Source organism: Globicephala melas, chromosome X (genome assembly GCF_963455315.2).
Source record: "Globicephala melas chromosome X, mGloMel1.2, whole genome shotgun sequence".
In the NCBI taxonomy this organism is placed as follows: domain Eukaryota; kingdom Metazoa; phylum Chordata; class Mammalia; order Artiodactyla; family Delphinidae; genus Globicephala; species Globicephala melas.
In genome coordinates, this window is record NC_083335.1 from 72,099,136 (window position 1) to 72,117,890 (window position 18,755).

Sequence of the window (18,755 nt, forward strand, 5' to 3'; positions counted from 1 at the left end):
GGTAGAAATTTTATACACTTCAAGTCATTAGGAAATTAATGTTTATTCTAAATTGTGGTCCTTTAAGATTTATGATCGTATTTTGTTTTGCAGGGAATATTAACAAGAGGAAATAGTCATACCGTATCTGCATATTGTACATAGGCTCTATCTGGAAACATTCTGCTACTCAATGAAAAGTCTAGATAAAGTAGTTTTTTTAAAAAATCACTGTTCATCTGTGTTTTTCTTTTTTTAAATATATGTGTGTGTGTACACATAATTCAGCTACTGTTTTTTTAAGACTGAGTCTTATCCACAGTCATGGCATAAGTTCTCTTACGCCTGTGGAAGATTCTGAGTGTCAATATATATAAGAGAGTAAAATAGTGCTATACCTCAGATTAGCACCATTATTGAAAAGAACTATCAACATTTAAGATCCAAATCTCTTGCTGCCCTGACTATAGTCCTGAACTTTAAATGGGTGAAATGTGTTTCAGAGGATAACTTATTGAGTTCTCACCATAGGTTTGCCTTCTGCTCATGTAATTCTATCGGAATCTCCCTTTCCTAAGGCTTTGGACTCGACATTCCTGCTTCAGCAACAGAGGACAAAAGCCATGTTGTAATGGATAAGCAACACAAGTAGGAAACACAGATGTGGACTACATGTTTCCAAAGAAGAGTTGAGCTTGCTGAAGATCTCTGTCAGATATTGGAAATGTATGATGTTAAGAGGTGAGTACTTTGGTGGTTATTGTTTTTGAGGCGAGTGTGTTTGTGTGTGTTTGTGTGTGTTTGAAAAACTATAGTGAGAATATTATTGTGATCTGTATAGTATAAAAATCTGAGGCTACTTTTTTTTTTTTTTTTGCGGTATGCGGGCCTCTCACCGTTGTGGCCTCTCCCATTGCGGTGCACAGGCTCCGGACGCACAGGCTCAGCAGCCATGGCTCACGGGCCCAGCCGCTCTGCGGTATGTGGTATCTTCCCAGACCGGGGCACGAACCCGTGTCCCCTGCATCAGCAGGCAGACTCTCAACCACTGCGCCACCAGGGAAGCCCTGAGGCTACTTTTTTAAGAAAGTTAAGCTTTCTTTCAGAAATGTTGAGCTATCAAAGCAGTAGTGAAAATCTGAAGAACACAGCTAATAAGATTATCTTCTCAGGTTGAAAAAACGTAAGCTTTTGTAATGGGAAATCACCATATGAGGGAGTGAGAGTAAAGAAACTATCATTTATTGAGCTTCACTAATCAAGTACCAAGAGGTTTCCATGTGTTATCCCATTTAATCCTCATAACAATCTTATGACGTACATACTGTTACTATCTCTATTTTACACATAAAAAAGTCTTGAACAGATTATTTGACTTTCCTAAGGTCGTATACCTATTAAGCTCAGGGTTGTGGTTAGACCAGGTCTCTCTGACTTCTAACACTGTATTTAGAGAGGAATAAATGTCTAAGAGGAAACTATCCCTATATCATTTCATGGTTTTCTCATGAAGAATTGTACCTCTACTTAAATTTAGTTTTCCAAGGGAAGTTTTTCACATAGTATATTCAGAAAATGCTTCAGCAACCCCAGTATATACAACTGAAGAAAAACCAGCACTACCAAAAGAAGCAACCATTCTCATTAATGGAACAGATTTGGTTGTGATTTTTTTCCTATTTTCTTCTGCATTATTTCCATATATTATGTAAATAAAAAACAAATTTTCCAGAACAGGTATATCCTTTGTATCTGGAGAAATCAAACCTTCCATTTTGAGATCTGTCTAATTTATTTAGCTAAAGCAACAATGCAGTTTGTTCTGAACTTTTTATTGTATTTATTTACTTTTTATACAACAGGTTCTTATTAGTTATCTATTTTACACACATTAGTGTATATATATCAAACCCAATCTCCCAATTCATCCCACCACCACCACCACCACCTCCGCTTTCCCCCCTTGGTGTCCATATGCTTGTTCTCTACATCTGTGTCTCTATTTCTGCCTTGCAAACCAGTCCATCTGTAACATTTTTCTAGATTCAACATATATGCATTAATACATGATATTTTTCTCTTTCTGACTTACTTCACTCTGTATGACAGTCTCTAGGTCCATCCACATCTAAACAAATGACCTAATTTAATTCTTTTTTATGGCTGAGTAATATTCCATTGTATATATGTACCACATCTTCTCTATCCATTCATCTGTCGATGGGTTTTTAGGTTGCTTCCATCATCTGGTTATCGTAAATAGTGCTGCAAAGAATATGGGGTGCATGTGTCTTTTTGAATTATGGTTTTCTCTGGGTATATGCCCAGTAGGGGGATTGCTGGGTCATACGGCAATTCTATTCTTAGTTTTTTAAGGAACCTCCATACTGTTCTCCATAGTGGCTGTATCAATTTACATTCTCACCATTGCAAGAGGGTTCCCCTTTCTCCAGACCTTCTCCAGCGTTTGCAGTTTGTAGATTTCTGATGATGCCAATTCTAACTAGTGTGAGGTGAAACCTCACTGTAGTTTTGATTTGCATTTCTATAATAACTAGTGATGTTGAGCAGCCTTTCATGTGCCTCTTAGCCATCTGTATGTCTTCTTTGGAGAAATGTCTACTTAGGTCTACTGCCCATTTTTGTTTGGGTTGTTTCTTTTTTTAATATTGAGCTGCGTGAGTTGTTTGTGTATTTTGGAGATTAAAACTTTGTCCGTTGATTCTTTTGCAAATATTTTCTCCCATTCTGAAGGTTGTCTTTTCATCTTGTTTATAGTTTCCTTTGCTGTGCAAAAGATTTTAAGTTTCATTAGGTCCCATTTGTTTACTTTTGTTTTTATATCAATTACTTTAGGAGGTGGGTTAAAAAGATCATCCTGCCCAGAGATAAACCCATGCACATATGGTCACCTCATTTTTGATAAATGAGGCAAGATTATACAGTGGAGAAAAGAAAGCTTCTTCAATAAGTGGTGCTGGGAAAACAGGACAGCTACATGTAAAAGAATGAAATTGGAACACTCCCTAACACCATACACAAAAATAAACTTAAAATGGATTAAAGACCTAAATGTAAGGCCAGACACAATACAACTCTTAGAGGAAAACATAGGCAGAACACTCTATGACATACATCAAAGCAAGATCCTTTTTGACTACCGCCTAGAGAAATGGAGATAAAAGCAAAAGTAAACAAATAGCACTTAATGAAACTTAAAAGATTTGCACAGCAAAGGTAACCATAAACAGGATGAAAAGACAACCCTCAGAATGGGAGAAAATATTTGCAAATGAAGCAACTGACAAGGGATTAATCTCCAAAATTTACAAGCAGTTAATGCAGCTCAATATCAAAAGAACAAACAACCCAATCCAAAAATGGGCAGAAGACAGAAATAGACATTTCTCCAAAGAAGATATACAGAATGCCAACAGACGAAAGGAAGCTCAACACTACTAGTAATTAGAGAAATTCAAATCAAAACTACAATGAGGTATCACCTCACACCACTCAGAATGGCCAACATCAAAAAATCTACAAACAATAAGTGCTTGAGAGGGTGTGGAGAAAAAGGAACCCTCTTGCACTGTTCACGGGAATGTAAATTGATACAGTCACTATGGAGAAGAGGAGGGAGATTCCTCAGAAAACTAAAAATAGAACTCCAATATGACCCAGCAATCCCACTGCTAGGCATATACCCTGAGAAAACCATAAATCAAAAAGAGTCATGTAAGACAATGTTCATTGCAGCACTATTTACAATAGCCAGGAAATGAGTGTCCATTGACAGATGAATGGATAAAGAAGATGTGCCACATGTATACAATGGAATATTACTCAGCCATATAAAGAAACGAGCTTGAGTTATTTGTAGTGAGGTGGATGGACCTAGAGATTATCATACAGAGTGAAGTAAGTCAGAAAGAGAAAAACAAATACCGTATGCTAACATATATATGTGCAATCTAAAAAATAAAGTTCTGAAGAACCTAAGGTCAGGACAGGAATAAAGATGCACACATAGGGAATGGACTTGAGGACATGGGGAGGGGGAATGGTAAGTTGGGATGAAGTGAGAGAGTGGCATGGGCTTAAATATACTACCAAATATAAAATAGGTAGATAGTGGGAAGCAGCCACATAGCACAGGGAGATCAGCTCAGTGCTTTGTGACCACCTAGAGGAGTGGGATGGGGGTGTGGGAGTGAGACGCAAGAGGGAGGAGATATGGGGGTATATGTATATGTATAGCTGATTCACTTTGTTATAAAGCAGAAAGTAACACACCATTGTAAAGCAGTTATACTCCAATAAAGATGTTTAAAAAAATAAGATCTTGCTGTGATTTATGTCAAAGAGTGTTCTTCCTATGTTTTCCTCTAAGAGTTGTATAGTGTCTGGCCTTACATTTAGGTCTTTAATCCATTTTGAGTTTATTTTTGTGTATGGTGTTTGGAAGTGTTCTAATTTCATTCTTTTACATGTAGCTGGCCAGTTTTCCCAGCACCACTTACTGAAGAGACTGTCTTTTTTCCATTGTATATACTGGCCTCCTTTGTCAAAGATTAGTTGACCATAGGTGTATGGGTTTATCTCTAGGCTTTCTATCCTGTTCTGTTGATCTATATTTCTGTTTTTGTGCCAGTATGATACTGTCCTGTTTACTGTAGCTTTGTAGTATAGTGTGAAGTCAGGGAGTCTGATTCCTCCAGCTCCAATTTTACTCTCAGGATTGCTTTGGATATTTGGGTCTTCTGTGTCTCCATACAAATCTTAAGATTTTTTTGTTCTAGTTTTGTAAGAAATGCCATTGGTAATTTTACAGCGATTCCATTGAATATGTAGATTGCTTTGTGCAGTATAGTCATTTTCACAATATTGATTCTTCCAGTCCAGGAACATGGTATATCTCTCTATCTGTTTGTGTCATATTTGATTTCTTTCATCAGTGCTTTTAATTTTCTGAGTACAGGTAATTTACGTCCTTAGGTAGGTTTATTTGCAGATATTTTATTCTTTTTGTTGCAATGGTGAAAGGGATTGTTTCCTTAATTTCTCTTTCTGATATAACACTGTTAGTGTATACAAATGCAAGTGATTTCTGTGCTTTAATTTTGTATCCTGAAACTTTACCAAATTCTTTGATTAGCTCTAGTTGTTTTCTGGGGGTATCTTTAGGATTATCTATGTATGGTATCATGCCATCTGCAAACAGTGACAGATTTACTTCTTCTTTTCTTTTATTTTTTTTTTCTGAATGCACATTTTTAATGTACATGTATATTCATTGTGGCGTTACTTTTTAAATTATTATTCAAAGAGAAAGTCACAAAACTTATAATCATCCTCATCAGTTCACTCAGTCCCATTTAATTAATTTTTTTTTCATCTTGATCTTTTGTTAGCACTTTTATGAATTCATCAGTTTTCCATTAGAGTTTTGAAAATGTTTATTCATTCAGTTCAGCAGTATAGTCAGTTAACGGAAACCTGTGCTTGTCAGAGTCTTTTCCATGAATTCCTTGAAGATGAAAACTTTTTATGGGAACATTTTTTCAGAAGCATCAGAGTATACCCACATCTGTCTGTAAATGACAAAAGACTTAAAAATGACCATGGTTAAAGATTTGATGAAAGTTCATAATAACGCAATTGACAAGGAAATTTAGTTATTTCTGAGATATACATTTTAAAATAATAAGTAGAATTATGACTTATAACATTATACAACAACATATAAGATTTTTAGGAATTTCATGTAATGTCTAAAACACTTATATTAACATATTTCCATACAAATAACCCAAAGAAAGTTTAATATTAGGGTTTTTTTAAATTTTACTTTGTTTTTTTATACAGCAGGTTCTTTTTAGTCATTAATTTTACACACATCAGTGTACACATGTCAATCCCAATCACCCAATTCATCACATCACCATCCCCACGCCTCGATGGCTTTCCCCCCTTGGTGTCCATATGTTTGTTCTCTACATCTGTGTCTCAACTTCTGCCCTGCAAACTGGTTCATCTGTACCATTTTTCTAGGTTCCACATACATGCGATAATTTACGATATTTGTTTTTCTCTTTCTGACTTACTTCACTCTGTATGACAGTCTCTAGGTCCATCCACGTCTCAACAAATGACCCAGTTTCGTTCCTTTTTATGGCTGATTAATATTCCATTGTATATATGTACCACAACTTCTTTATCCTTTCGTCTTTCTATGTGCATTTATGTTGCTTCCATGACCGGGCTATTGTAAATAGTGTATATGAATATGAATATTGAGTAATGAATATTGAGGTGCATGTGTCTTTTGAATTATGGTTTTTCCTGGGTATTTGTCCAGTAGTGGGATTGCTGGATCATATGGTAACTCTATTTTTAGTTTTTTAAGGAACCTCCATATTGTTATCCATAGTGGCTGTATCAATTTACATTCCCACCAACAGTGCAAGAGGGCTCTCTTTTCTCCACGCCCTCTTCAGCATTTGTTTTTTGTAGATTTTCTGATGATACCCATTCTAACTGCTGTGAGGTGATACAATATTGTATTTTTGATTTACATTTCTCTGATAATCAGTGATGATGAGCAGCTTTTCATGTGCTTTTTGGCCATCTGTATGTCTTCTTTGGAGAAATGTCTATTTAGGTCTTCTGCTTATTTTAGGATTGGGTTGTTTGTTTCTTTAATATTGAGCTGCATGAGCTCTTTATATATTTTGCAGATTAATCCTTTGTCCATTGATTCATTTGCAAATATTTTTTCTCCCATCCTGAGGGTTGTCTTTTTGTCTTGTTTATAGTTTCCTTTGCTGTGCAAAAGCTTTGAAGTTTCATTATGTCCCATTTGTTTATTTTTGTTTTTATTTCCATTACTCTAGGAGGTGGATCAAAAAAGATCTTGCTGTGATTTATGTCAAAGAGTGTTCTTCCTATGTTTTCTTCTAAGAGTTTTATAGTGTCCGGTCTTACATTTAGGTCTCAAATCCATTTTGAGTTTATTTTTGTGTGTGGTGTCAGGGAGTGTTCTAATTTCATTCTTTTACATGTAGCTGTCCAGTTTTCCCAGCACCACTTATTGAAAAGTCTGTCTTTTCTGCATTGTATATCCTTGCCTCGTTTGTCATAGATTAGTTGACCATAGGTGTGTGGGTTTATCTCTGGGCTTTCTATCTTGTTCCATTGATCTATGTTTCTGTTTCTGTGCCAGTACCATATTGTCTTGATTACTGTAGCTTTGTAGTATAGTCTGAAGTCAGGAAGTCTGATTCCTCCACCTCCGTTTTTATCCCTCAAGACTGTTTTGGCTATTCAGGGTATTTTTTGTCTCAATACAAATGTTAAGATTTTTTGTTCTACTTCTGTAAAAAATGCATTGGTAATTTGATACGGATTCCATTGAATCTGTAGATTGCTTTGGATAGTATAGTCATTTTCACAATGTTGATTCTTCCCATCCAGGAACATGGTATATCTCTCCATCTGTTGATATCATCTTTAATTTCTTTCATCAGTGTCTTATAGTTTTCTGCATACAAGTCTTTTGTCTCCCTAGGTAGGTTTATTCCTAGGTATTTTATTGTTTTTCTTGCAATGGTAAATGAGAGTGTTTCCTTAATTTCTCTTTCAGATTTTTCATAATTAGTGTATAGGAATGCAAGAGATTTCTGTGCATTAATTTTGTACCCTGCAACTTTACCAAATTCATTGATTAGCTCTAGTAGTTTTCTGGTGGCATTTTTGGGATTCTCTATGTATAGTATCATGTCATCTGGAAACAGTGACCGTTTTACTTCTTCTTACCCAATTTGTATTCCTTTTTTTTCTTTTTCTTCTCTGATTGCCATAGCTAGGACTTCTAAAACTATGTTGAATAATAGTGGTGAGAGTGGACATTCTTGTCTTCTTCCTGATCTTAGAGGAAATGCTTTCAGTTTTTCACCATTCAGAATGATTTTTGCTGTGGGTTTTGTCATATATGACCTTTATTATGTTGAGGTATGTTCCTTCTATGCCCACTTTCTGGAAAGTTTTTATCATAAATGGGTGTTGAATTTGGTCAAAAGCTTTTTCTGCATCTATTGAAAGGATCACATGGTTTTTATTCTGCAATTTGTTAATATGTTGTATCACATTGTTTGATTTGCATATATTGAAGAATCCTTGCATCCCTGGGGTAAATCCCACTTGATCATGGTGTATGATCCTTTTAATGTGTGGTTGGATTCTGTTTCCTAGTATTTTGTTGAGGATTTTTCCATCTATATTCATCAGTGATATTGGTCTGTAATTTTCCTTTTTTGTAGTACCTTTGTCTGGTTTTGATGTCAGGGTGATGGTGGCCACATAGAATGAGTTTAGGAGTGATCATTCCTCTGCAAAGTTTTGGAAGAGTTTGAGAATGATGGGTGTTAGCTCCTCTCTAAATGTTTGATAGAATTCACCTGTGATGCCTTCTGGTCCTGGACTTTTGTTTGCTGGAATAATTTTAATCACAGTTTCAATTTCATTACTTGTGTTTGGTCTGTTCATATTTTCTATTTCTTCCTGGTTCACTCTTGGAAGGTTATACCTTTCTATGAATTTGTCCATTTCTTCCAGGTTGTCCATTTTTTTGGCATAGTGTTACTTATAGTAATCTCTTAGGATGCTTTGTATTCCTGTGGTGTCTCTTGTCACTTCTCTGTTTTCATTTCTACTTTTATTCATTTGAGCCCTCTGCCTCTTTTTCTTGATGTCTGGCTAATGGTTTATCAATTTTGTTTATCTTCTCAAAGAACCAGCTTTTAGTTTTATTGATCTTTGCTATTGTTTTCTCTGTTTCTATTTCAGTTATTCCTGCTCTGGTCTGTATGATTTCTTTCCTTCTGCTAACTTTGGGTTTTGTTTGTTCTGCATTCTCTAGTTCCTTTAGGTGTAAGGTTAGATTCTTTATTTGAGATTTTTCTTGTTTCTTTTGGTAGGCTTCTATAGCTATAAACTTCCCTCTTACAGCTTCTTTTGCTGCATCCCATAGGTTTTGGATCACCGAGTTTTCATTGTCACTTGTCTCTAGGTATTTTTTTGATTTTCTCTTTGATTTCTTTTGTGATCTCTTGGTTATTTAGTAACGTATTGTTTAGCCTCCATGTGTTTGTGTTTTTTACGTTTTTTTCCCTGTAATTCATTTCTAATCTCATTGCATTATGGTCAGAAAAGGTGCTTGATATGATTTCAATTTTCTTAAATTTACTGAGGCTTGTTTTGTGACCCAAGATGTGATCTATCCTGGAGAATGTTCCATGCGCACTTGAGAAGAAAGTGTAATCTGCCCTTTTCGGATGGAATGTCCTATAAATATCAATTAAATCTATCTGATCTATTGTGTCATTTAAAGCTTCTGTGTCCTTATTTATTTTCATTTTGGATGATCTGTCCGTTGGTGTAATGAGGTGGTAAAGTCCCCCACTATTATCGTGTTACTGTCGACTTCCTCTTTTATAGCTGTTAGCAGTTGCTTTATGTACTGAGGTGCTCCTATGTTGGCTGCATATATATTTATAATTGTTATATCTTCTTTTGGATTGATCCCCTGATCATTATGTAGAGTCCTTCCTTGTCTCTTGTAATAGTCATTATTTTAAAGTCTATTTTATGTGATATGAGTATTGCTACTCCAGCTTTCTTTTGATCTCCACTTGCATGGAAAATTTTTTTCCATCCCCTCGCTTTCAGTCTGTATGTGTCCCTAGGTCTGAAGTTGGTCTCTTGTAGACAGCATATATATGTGTCTTGTTTTTTGTAGCCATTTAGCAAGCCTATGTCTTTTGGTTGGAGCATTTAACCCATTCACATTTAATGTAATTATTGATATGTATGTTCCTATGACCATTTTCTTATTTGGTTTTTTTTTTAAGATCCTTTTTTCCCTTGTGTTTCTCACTTAGAGGAGCTCCTTTAGCATTTGTTGTAGAGCTGTTTTTGTGGTGCTGGATTCTCTTAGCTTTTGCTTGTCTGTAAAGGTTTTGATTTCTCCATTGAATCTGAATGATATCCTTGCTGGGTAGAGTAATCTTGTTTGTAGGTTCTTTCTTTTCATCACTTTAAATATATCATGCCGCTCCTTTCTGGCTGTAGAGTTTCTGCTGAGAATTCAGCTGTTAACCTTATGGGAGTTCCCTTGTATGTTATTTGTCATTTTTCCCTTGCTGCTTTCAATAAATTTTCTTTGTCTTTAATTTTTGCCATTTTGATTACTATGTTTCTCAGCCTGTTTCTCCTTGGGTTTATCCTGTATGGGACTCTCTGTGCTTCCTGGACTTGGGTGGTTATTTCCTTTCCCATGTTAGGGAAGTTTTTGACTATAATCTCTGCAAATATTTTCTCTGGTCCTTTCTCTCTCTCTTCTCCTTCTGGGACCCGTATAATGTGAATGTTGTTTGGGTTTAATGGTGTCCCAGATGTCTCTTAGGCTGTCTTCATTTCTTCTCATTCTTTCTTCTTTATTCTGTTCTACAGCAGTGAATTCTTCTGTCTTCCAGGTCAGTTATCCTTTCTTCTGCCTCATTTATTCTGCTATTGATTCCTTCTAGTGTAGTTTTCATTTCAGTTATTGTTTTGTTCCTCTCTGTTTGTTTGTTCTTTAACTTTTCTATGTGTTTTTTCTTTAATTCTTCTAGGTCTTTGTTAAACATTTCTTACATCTTCTTGATCTTTGCCTCCATTCTTTTTCTGATGTCCTGGACCATCTTCACTATCATTATTCTGAATTCTTTTTCTGGAAGGTTACCTATCTCCACTTTGTTTAGTTGTTTTTCTGGAGTTTTTTCTTGTTCATCTCATACATAGTGCTCTGCCTTTTCATTTTGTCTATCTTTCTGTGAATGTGGTTTTCATTCCACAGTCTGCAGGATTGTAGTTCTTCTTGTTTCTGCTGTCTGCTCTCTGGTGGATGAGGTTATCTAAGAGGCCTGTGCAAGCTTCCTGATGGGAGGGACTGGTGGTGGGTATAGCTGGGTATTGCTCTGGTGGGCTGACCTCAGTAAAACTTTAATCCCCTTGCCTGATGATGGGAGGGGCTGAGTTCCCTCCCTGTTTATTGTTTCACCTGAGCCATCCCAGCACTGGGGCCTCTAGGCTCTTTGGTGGGCTAATGGCAGACTCTGGGAGGGCTCACACCAAGGAGTACTTCCAGAACTTCTGTCGTCATTGTCCTTGTCCCCGTGGTAAACCACAGCCACCCCACATCTCTGCAGAAGACCCTCCAACACTAGAAGATAGGTCTGGTTCAGTCTTCTATTGAGTCACTTCTCCTTTACCCTGGGTCCTGATAGGCACACTACTTTGTGTGTGCCCTTCAAGAATGGAGTCTCTGTTTTCCCCAGTCCTGTCAGTTTCCTGCAGTCAAATCCCATTGGCCTTCACATTCTGATTATCTGGAAATTCCTCCTCCCACTGCCAGACCCCCAGCTTGGGAAGCCTGATGTGGGGATCAGAATCTTCACTCCAGTGGGTGGACTTCTGTGGTATAATTGTTCTCCAATTTGTGAGTCACCAACCCAGTGGTTATGAGATTTGATTTTATGGTGATTGCACCCCTCCTACCACCTCATTGTGGCTCCTCCTTTGTCTTTGGATGTGGGGTATATTTTTTGGTGAGTTCCAGTGTCTTCCTCTTGATGATTGTTCAACAGTTAGTTGTGATTTCAGTGGTCTCGCAAGAGGGAGAGATAGCATGTCCTTCTACTCTGCCATCTTGACCCAGTCTCCTGCAGTTTGTTCTGACTGGTTCTAGACTCATGTCACATACTTTTGGACACTTGATTAGTCTAATGAATTTAAGCTTTTTTTATTTTTATAATTTAGAAATGTTCATGTAGTTTCAAAAGAAGTTGGAAATATTTGTCTATTTTAAGTTACAGTCTTTAGAACTTCTTATGCATGGTATTCATTAACTTTTAATTACATCCTTAATAATATTTTTCAGAGTTCATTAAGTATGCCAAAATTACAGCAACTGTGGTGTATGGGCAAGATCCTTTGATTTGAAGACAGACAATCTGAATTGAAATCTCAGTTTTGCCTCTTATTTACCATGTAAATTTGGATAATTCATTTAATCTATGTGAGCTTCAATTTTCTCATCTGTAATATGGGGATAATAATCCCTACCTCATGCAGTTGTTATGAGAATAATTTGAGGTAATAAATGTGAACATACTTTGTAGATAATAAAATTCTATCACAATGTCAGGGGAAAGGGAATCAAATGAACACTAATGGAACACTTACCATTGTGTTAGTTGGTAACTTTTTTCTCTTTGTTGCTCCCAGAAAGGCCAAGACCTGCATATCCCTGAGAAAGAGTAGCATGCCTCACAGTTGGATCACATTTCTTGACTTTCCTACCTATTGATCCAGGATCTATGCAGTAGTTGCCAAGATACTGGCAGGAAGATTAAAAAATGTATGGAAGAATTGACTGCTAAGTTATTTTCTTCATGTAAAGTGATCTTGCCTCAAGGAGAATCCTGCTTAACAATGCATATCAATATCTTGATTCAGGGCAATAAAGGGAAATTTGGGGATGGACAGTAGTTTCATAACAAAACCTAAAAAGACCAATCCAGTGAGGCATTTTAGTAGAGTAGGAAAGGCACTGGGCTGGAAGAAAGGAGATCAGATTTCCAATCTTGGTTTCACTACTGACTAATTGCATAACCTAAGGCAAGTCCCTTTTCCCTCTTGGCCTCAAGGCTCCCCTCTATACAGTGAAGTGAGATGGACCAGATTAGCTCCAAGGTGTATTTCAACACTGACATTCTCTGGTCCTGTTTTTAATTATAATAAAAATATTCAAACTGTATACATTTTAGGATGCCATTTTACACCTCAAAAGGAAAAGAACAATTACACAAATTATTTCTGCATTGTGTTATAATAAACATTCAATTACATTAGCAGCTTTATTGGGTTATAATTAATGTAAACCTTTTCATTTTTAAAGTATTTTAAGATCTAGCATCTTATTTGAGCCTCAGGATAATGTCATTTCATCAACTATCTTCACATAATAAATTTAGAAACTGAGACTCAAAGGTTTGCATAAAGTCACATAGCCATTATATGATAGAGCCAGAAATCTAACTCTGGTCTGTCTCTAAGCCTAATGTTTTTTTCTACTACACAAAGCTGCATGGGTGATTTTATCTAGGCTTTGAATAAGTGGAACTCAGCTAGAAAATGAATTTAAAGAAATAGTTACAATTTTATATACAGTAAAAATAAAGAATAAAAATTTTAAATATTCTAAAAATATTCACATTTGAGACTGAAGCTGCTAACCACATTCAAGCACTTTATGATCATTGGGAGAAAATGTCTATTTAAATATAATATTTGGAGCTTTCACCCTTACATGTGCAACAGAGAGAGAAAGAATAAAGAATGGTATATAAGAAGATATCCATTTATTTAAGGATCATCTATCACATTCACTGTGTTAGTATAAACCTTTGTGGCAACTACTGTACTCCCTACTTTTATTTTCCCATGCTTCTTCCATTAGCCCCTCCCCAATAAATATAATTGCAGGCTTTAAGGAGTTTAAAGTGAGTTATCTTTGTCAATGAATAGAGTGGCTGCTTATTATTGGTGTCATAGCAACAACAAAAGCCACCAATAGACAGTTTATGTTATAGGGAGGAAAAATATTTCCTGTAAACTTCTAGGTTTTCTTTATTGTCTAGTAATTAAACTGATATGACAGATTAACAGGAGAAAAATAAATTTAATTAAATATGTATGGGAGTCCCATAAAAATATAGGACTGAAGGGCAAGTCTGGCAGTAGAAGCTTATACACCATCTAGAGCTAAGGAATGGGACAGGGGCCTGGTGTTTCAAAGGGTAGGAGGGTAAGTCACAGGACAGTAAGAAGAGCAGATGTTTGGTTATTAGATACTTGCCCTGATGTACAGATAGGTCATTCAGATAAAAGTTACCTCTGGTAACAGCTGTTTCTCTGAGCCCGGCCCCCTATCTAAATTATTTTAGGTAGTTAAGGAAGAGGTAAAAGTTTTTCTTAAGTCAGATGGGTCTTGATTGCCTTCAGCTCAAAATAATCCACATGCCAAACTGGCATAATTTGGGGTCATGTATTCTGCTCCTGTTCAGTGTCTAAAATCATTATTAATAATGATTTCAGAAAATGTGTAGTTTCTCTAGATCCTATGCATTAAAATTAAAGAGACTCAGTTTATCTGATGAGTAAATGTGGAAGCCATTAACCTGCTAATTAGCATATTAAAGTTTTAATCAGATCCAGCAAAAGAGATTTAGGTATATTAGAGTCAAAGACACTGGAAAATGAGCCTATATGTGTTATGAAGTAGCCTACTGTTCTGCAAACGTGCATTCCAAAACTTTCTAGTCCATGGGAAGGTAGGTTTTAAATATTTACTATTAACCTAATTCTGTTGGGGAAGTAACAGATGTATAAGATATAAGCACTGCTGTTCTGGGGCTTATAGCCTGATAGGGGACATGGAAAGATACTTTACATGCATTATTTTATTTGCTAAGCAAAGCTAGCTTGTGAGGTAAGGATTGTTTTCCTTATTTTACAGATAGAGGGACTCAGATTCAGAGTACTTAGGCAACTTGCTCAAAGTCACACAACTAGTATGTGGCAAGGTAAGTATTCAAACCCATTGGTTGCAAAATTTATACATTTCTTTGTACAACACACAGGACAAGACAAAGAACAAATAACACTATAGTAGCAAAATGCATAGAACATACTTTAAGTACAATAGGAATTTAGAGAATTATGATATGAATTCAAGTTGGATCTTAATCAGTCCATGTTTTCTGCGCAGAAGATATATGCCAAAGATGGGTCTTGTAGATTGTCTAATTAGAGAAAACAGAATGAATAACCCTCTCTCTGAGTCTATTTCTTCATTTGTAAAACAGGGATGATGCCATCCACCCCATAGTACCATTGCTAAGGTTGAATAAGGTAGCACATGAAGAGCATTTAGCAAATTACAAAGCATTAAGCAATGCAAACTGTTACTATTACTTGCTAAAGTGTGAAAGTGTAAATGTATGTGATGTGTGTATATAGAGCTGACAGTGAGGACACTGTTTTAAGGATGGACAACTCTCCCAATACCAATTCAGAGAATTATAAAATCTTGGGGTAGGGAGGGACTTCAAAAGTCATCAGATCTAACTCCTGTGTTTGTTAAAAAGAATCGTGGAAAAGAAAAATGTCTGGTATCTCTTAAGGGAACTTATCTGTATAATGGTATAGTCATTTTCCTCCCAAATTCTGTTAATTTTAAACAATAGTGTTGCAGACTTTTTCATCAATATTATGTTTACTTGAATTCACCTTTTTATTTTATTTTAAATATTTTAATAATTTCATTTATTTTTTGTTTGTTTATTTATTTATTTTGGCTGCACCGGGGCTTAGTTGCAGCACACAGAATTTTTGTTGTGGCGTGGGGGATTTTTAGTTGTGGCCTGTGGGCTCTTTTAGTTGTGTCATGCAGGCTCTTAGTTGCAGCATGCGGGTTCTAGTTCCCTGACTAGGGATTGAACCTGGGTCCCCTGCATTGCGAGCATGGAGTATTAACCACAGGATCACCAGGAAAGTCCCAAAGATTTTAATAATGTTGATTGCAGTAAAAGTGTTGTATTTATTTCAATGTAGACTCTTCCTTGTTTTTCTAATTGCCATCTTCCAAAAATATGGAAACTGGAATATAGGAAGACAGTCTATTTAGTTTTATTCACTGTTTCTGAATTGTGCTCCTAAAAGCAGAGTCCAGGGTCTTTGCTTTCATAAATTAAAAAACCGTGATTTCTTGAGGGAGATGTTCTAGCCCAAAGCACAGAAAAGGGAGAGAAGAACCCACAGCTTCATCTTTCATCTCACTTATCTGGATGTGAATCTCTACCTGAATGCTAATTCATCTCAGCAAAGACCCTACCACTAATTTAAATCAGGTTGGGTTTTATAGTAGGTAATTCTTTCAAGGCAGTCTTCAGTATACATGTGTTAATTACTAAGGTAATGTTAGTCATGTTTTTGGTAACTCTAAACCTAGTTTCCAAGGAAACATTATAATGGTAGTTAAACAAAACATTAAAAGTAATTATCTTTAGATGAGGAAAGCACAAGTGACATTTATTTTCTTCTTTATATGCTTTTCTGTTTCCCAATTTTTCTGTAGCAAGCATACATTATATGTATACTTTTTAATGATTTATTGAGGTGAAATTCACATAATATAATAGAAACCATTTTTTCTCATTTCACATTTTTTATCACAGGAGGTGACATACCATATAATTTCTTTTCATTTTCCATTTTAAAGTTAATAGTATATGAGGATTAACTTTTATTGAGTGAATATGGACAGTAAATATAATTAATTTTTATAATTTCTCTTGTCTGAGTGCTTCCCTAAATTATTAAGATTACTTTTTTTAAAACTGAAGTATAGTTGATTTACAAGGTTGTGTTAATTTCTACTGTACAGCAAAGTAATGCAGTTATACATATATATACATTCTTTTTTATATTCTTTTCCATTATGTTTTATCCCAGGACATTGAATGTAGTTACCTGTGTTATACAGTAGGACACTGGTGTCCATCCATTCTGTAATAGTTTGCATCTACTAACCCCAAACTCCTAGTCCATCTCCTCCTATCTTCCTCCCCCATGGCAACCACCACTCTGTTCTCTATGTCTATGAGTCTGTTTCTGCTTCATAGATAGGTTCATCTGTGTCGTATTTTAGATTCCACATATAAGTGATATCATATAGTATTTGTCTTTCTCTTTCTGACTTACTTCACTTAGTATGATAATCTCTAGTTGCATCCATGTTGGTACAAATGGCATTATTTCATTCTTTTTTATGGCTGAGTACTATTCCATTGTATATATGTACCACAGCTTCTTTTTCCATTCATCTGTTGATGGTTATTTCATTTGTTTCCATGACTTGGCTATTGTGAATAGTGCTGCTATGAACATAGGGGTGCAGCTATCGTTTTGAATTGTAGTTTTGTCCGTATATATGCCTAGGATTGGGATTGCTGGATCATATGGTAATTCTATTTTTAGTTTTCTGAGGAAACTCCATACTGTTCCCCATAGTGGTTACACCAACTTACAGTCCCACCAACATTGTAGGAGGATTCCGTTTTCTGCACACCCTATCCAGTATTTGTTATTTGTAGACTTTTTAATGATGGGCATTCTGAATGGTGTGAGGTGGTACCTCATTGTAGTTTTGATTTGCGTTTCTAGCTTGTATGTTTGATTAGGTCCCATTAGTTTATTTTTGCTTTTATTTCTATTGCCTTGGGAGACTGACCTAAGAAAATATTGGTAAGATTTATGTCAGAGAATGTTTAGTCTATGTTCTCTTCTGGGATTTTTATGGGGTCTTGTCTTATATTTATGTCTCTAAGCCATTTTGAGCTTATTTTTGTGCATAGTGTGAGGGTGTGTTCTAACTTCACTGATTTACATGCAGCTGTCTGACTTTCTCAGCACCACTTGCTGAAGAGACTGTCTTTGTCTCATTTTATATTCTTGCCTCCATTGTTGAAGATTAATTGACCATAGGGGTGTGAGTTTATTTCTGGGCCCTCTATTCTTTTTCATTGATCCATATGTCTGTTTTTGTGCAAATACCACATTGTTTTGATTACTGTAGCTTTGTAGTATTGTCTGAAGTCTGTGATGGTTATGCCTCCTGCTTTGTTCTTTTTTCCTCAGGATTGCTTTGGCAATTCTGGGTCTTCTATGGTTCCACATAAATTTTAGGATTGGTTGTTATAGTTCTGTGAAAAAAAATTATGGGTAATTCGATAGGGAGTGTGTTAAATCTGTGTATTGCTTTAGGTAGTATGGACATTTTGACAACATTAATTCTTCCAGTCCAAGAGTGTAGGATATTTTTCCATTTCTTTGAATCATTTTAATTGCTTTTATTAATGTTTTATAGTTGTCAGCATATAAGTCTTTCACCTCTTTGGTCAGGTTTATTCCTAAGTATATTATTTATTTATTTTTCTTTGGTGTATATATATATTTTTTGGTATGTGGGCCTCTCACTGTTGTGGCCTCTCCCATTGCAGAGCACAGGCTCTGGATGCGCAGGCTCAGTGGCCATGGCTCACAGGCCCAGCCACTCCGTGGCATATGGGATCTTCCCAGACCGGGGCACGAACCTGTGTCCCCTGCATCGGCAGGCGGACTCTCAACCACTGCGCCACCAGGGAAGCCCCTTCTTTGGTGTAATTTTAAAAGGTATTGATTTTTTACATTCTCTTTCTACTATTTCATTGTTAATGTAAGGAAATGCAACCAATTTCCATACATTAATCTTATATCCTGCTACCTTGCTGAATTCATTTACCAGTTCTAGTAGTTTATGTGTGGTGTCTTTAGGGTTTTCTATATATAGTATCATGTCATCTCCATATGATGACAATTTTACATCTGCCCTTCCAATTTGGATACTTTTATTCCTTTTTATTGTCTGATTGCTGTGGCTAGGACTTCCAATACTATGTTGAATAGAAGTGGTGAGAGTGGGCATCCTTGTCTTTTTCCAGATTTTAGCGGGAAGGCTTTCAACTTTTCCCCATTGAATACTATATTGGCTGTGGGTTTGTCATATACAGCTTTTATTATGTTGAGATATGTTCCCTCTATACCCACTTGGTGAGAGTTTTTATCATGAATGGAGG

The 18,755-nt window shown here is 36.0% G+C and overlaps 1 protein-coding gene across 2 annotated transcripts in view; it reads left to right on the plus strand.

Moving 5' to 3' along the window:
* The first annotated feature begins 562 nt into the window (after positions 1–562).
* ZC3H12B (zinc finger CCCH-type containing 12B) overlaps positions 563–18,755 on the plus strand; it is a 167,199-nt gene continuing 149,006 nt past the window's right edge. For both annotated transcript variants that reach the window (XM_060292887.1, XM_060292886.1), the window contains exon 1: positions 563–720. The gene's annotated coding sequence lies outside the window, so the exon portion shown is untranslated. The remainder of the gene's footprint in view (positions 721–18,755) is intronic.